Source organism: Triticum aestivum, chromosome 3B (assembly GCF_018294505.1).
Source record: "Triticum aestivum cultivar Chinese Spring chromosome 3B, IWGSC CS RefSeq v2.1, whole genome shotgun sequence".
Taxonomy (NCBI): domain Eukaryota; kingdom Viridiplantae; phylum Streptophyta; class Magnoliopsida; order Poales; family Poaceae; genus Triticum; species Triticum aestivum.
Genome location: NC_057801.1, coordinates 726,363,444 through 726,367,293, shown reverse-complemented (window position 1 = coordinate 726,367,293; position 3,850 = coordinate 726,363,444).

The following is a 3,850-nucleotide window of genomic DNA, read 5'->3' as shown; positions in this document are numbered from 1 at the left end:
CATTCATTTTTTTCATACATGTCACTCTTGATTCATTGCACATCCGGGTACACCGCCGGAGGCATTCATATGGAGTCATATTTTGTTCTAAGTATTGAGTTGTAATTCTTGAGTTGTAAGCAAATAAAAGTGTGATGATCATCATTATTGGAGCATTGTCCCAGTGAGGAAAGGATGATGGAGACTATTATTACCCCACATGTCGGGATGAGACTCCGGACGAAAAAAGAAAAAAAAAAAGAGGCCAAAAATAAGATAATCCCAAATAAAAAAAGAAACAAAAAAGAGAGAAGGGGCAATGCTACTATCCTTTTACCACACTTGTGCTTCAAAGTAGCACCATGCTCTTCATGATAGAGAGTCTCCTATGTTCTCTCTTTCATATACTAGTGGGAATTTTTCATTATAGAAGTTGGCTTGTATATTCCAATGATGGGCTTCCTCAAATTTCCCTAGGTCTTCGTGAGCAAGCAAGTTGGATGCACACCCACTTAGTTTATTTTTTATCTTTCATACACTTATAGCTCTAGTGCATACGTTGCATGGCAATCCCTACTCACTAACATTGATATCTATTGATGGGCATCTCCATAGCCCATTGATACGTGAGACAATCTTCTCCTTTTTTGTCTTCTCCACAACCACCATTCTATTCCACCTACAGTGCTATGTCCATGGCTCACGCTCATGTATTGCATGAAAGGTGAAAAAGTTTGAGAATACTGAAGTATGAAACAATTGCTTGGCTGAAACCGGGGTTGTGCATGATTTAAATATTTTGTCTGATGAAGATAGAGCATAGCCAGACTATATGATTTTGTAGGGATAGCTTGCTTTGGCCATCTTATTTTGAGAAGACATGATTGCTTTACTAGTATGCTTGAAGTATTATTGTTTTTATGTCAATATTAAACTTTTGTTTTGTATCTTATGGATCTGCATATTCTTTCCACAATAAAGAAGATTACATTGATAAATATGTTAGGTAGCATTCCACATCAAAAATTCTGTTTTTATCATTTACCTACTCGAGGACGAGCAAGAGTTAAGCTTGGGGATGCTGATACGTCTCCAACGTATCTATAATTTTTGATGTATTCATGCCATGTTTATAATATTTTTACATGCTTTTGGTATGATTTGGTTAGAACTAACCTGGGCTGACGCTCTTTTCAGCAGAACTACCGTGGTGTTGTTTTTGTGCAGAAATAAAAGTTCTTGGAATGCGCTTAAAATCAACGGAGATTTTCTTGTAAAATATAAAAAAACTGGAACAAAAAGTTATCGGAAGGGAGTCCCGTGGGGCCCACGAGGGTGGAGGGCGCCCCCACCCCCTGGGGCGCGCCCCTGTGCCTCATGGACTCTCCGTGGTCCCCCTAACTTGTTCTCGATGCCGACCTCTCCTATAAATCCCCAAACCTCCAGAAAATAACCTAGATCAGGAGTTCCACCGCCCCAAGCATGTTTTAAAGACTCATCAAGTAAATAACGAAAGATTCCGGAATCATCTTCATCAAAATTATCCAAACTATTATTGATAACCCCGGTAGGTCTATCGATAGCATCATTATTTATTAGCTTAGTTAGGACAAAGGGACTATCCAAAGTACTAAAACCTAGGAGAGAACCCTTAACCTTTTTCGATTCGGCCAGGGCGAAGGAAAGGCAAATGGTAAAGAGGCGAATGGGAAAGAGAGGGCGAATAAAACGACAAGGGTGAAGTGGGGGAGAGGAAAATGAGAGGCAAATGACAAATAATGTGATGCGAGGAGTAAGTGTTTGTGATGGGTACTTGGTATGTCTTGACTTGTGCGTAGACTCCCCGGCAACAGCGCCAGAAATCCTTCTTGCTACCTCTTGAGCATGCGTTGGTTTTTCCCTTGAAGAGGAAAGGGTGATGCAGCAAAGTAGCGTAAGTATTTCCCTCAGTTTTGAGAACAAAGGTAACAATCCAGTAGGAGGCTACACTCAAAGTCCCTCGTACCTGCACAAACAAATAAGAACCTTGCAACCAACGCGACAAGGGGTTGTCAATACCTTCATGGCCACTTACAAAAGTGAGACCTGATAGAGATGATAAATATTTTTGGTATTTTTATGATGTATATTGGAAAGTAAAGATTGCAAAATAAAGTAGATCGAAAACTTGTATGATGGAAAATAGACCCAGGGGCCATAGGTTTCACTAGTGGCTTCTCTCAAGATAGCATAAGTATTACGGTGCGTGAACAAATTACCGTCGAGCAATTGATAGAAAAGTGCATAGTTATGAGAATATCTAGGCATGATCATGTATATAGGCAGCACATCCGCGACAAGTAGATCGAAAAGATTCTGCATCTACTACTATTACTCCACACATCACCGCTATCCAGCATGTATCTAGAGTATTAAGTTCATAAGAACAGAGAAACGCATTAGGCAAGATGACATGATGTAGAGGGATAAACTCAAGAAATATGATATAAACCCCATCTTTTTATCCTCGATGGCAACAATACAATACGTGCCTTGCTGCCCCTGCTGTCACTGGGAAAGGACACCACAAGATTGAACCCAAAGCTAACCACTTCTCCCATTGCAAGAAAGATCAATCTAGTAGGCCAAACCAAACTGATAATTCGAAGAGACTTGCAAAGATAACAAATCATACATAAAAGAACTCGGAGGAGATTCAAATATTTTTCATACATAATCTTGATCATAAACCCACAATTCATCGGATCTCGACAAACACACCGCAAAAAGAATTACATCGAATAGATCTCCAAGAAGATCGGGGAGAACTTAGTATTGAGATCCAAAGAGAGAGAAGAAGACATCTAGCTAATAACTATGGACCCGGAGGTCTGTGGTAAACTACTCACACTTCATCGAAAAGGCGATGGTGTTGATGTAGAGGCCCTCCATGATCGATTCCCCCCTCCGGCGGAGAGCCAGAAACGGCCCCAAGATGGGATCTCACGGGTACAGAAGGTTGCGGTAGTGGAAATAGGGTTTCATGGTGCTCCTGGATGTTTTCAGGGTATGAGAGTATATATAGGTGAAGGAAGTCGGTCAGGGGAGCCACGTGGAGCCCACGAGTGTGGGGGGGCGCGCCCACCCCCCCAGGGCGCGCCCTGGACCGTCATGGCCTCCTCGTCTCTTTCTTGACGTCCACTCGAAGTATCATGGATTGTGTTTTTTCCAAAAATAACTCTCCCAAAGGTTTCGTTCCGTTTGGACTCCGTTTGATATTCCTTTTCTACGGAACACTGAAATAGGCCATAAAACAACAATTTGGGTTGGGCCTCCGGTTAGTAGGTTAGTCCCAAAAATGATTTAAAAGTGTAAAGCAAAGCCCCTTAAACATCCAAAACAGGTAATATACTAGCATGGAACAATAAAAAGTTATAGATATGCTGGAGACTTATCACGCATCCCCAAGCTTAATTGCTGCTCATCCTCGAGTAGGTAAATGATAAAAACAGAATTTTCGATGTGGAATTCTACCTAGCATAATTCTCAATGTAATTTTCTTTATTGTGGCATGAATGTTCAGATCCAAAAGATTCAAGATAAAAGTTTAATATTGTCATAAAAATAGTAATACTTCAAGCATACTAACAAAGTAATCATGTCTTATCAAAATAACATAGACAAAGAAAGCTATCCCTACAAAATCATATTGTTTGGCCATGCTTCATTTTTGTAACACAAAATGCTCCCATCATGCACAACCCCGGTTTTAGCCAAGCAATTGGTTCATACTTTTTAACACGCTTTAGCTTTTTCAACTCTCACGCAATACATGAGCGTAAGCCATGGATATAGCACTATGGGTGGAATATAGTATGATGATAGGGATTGT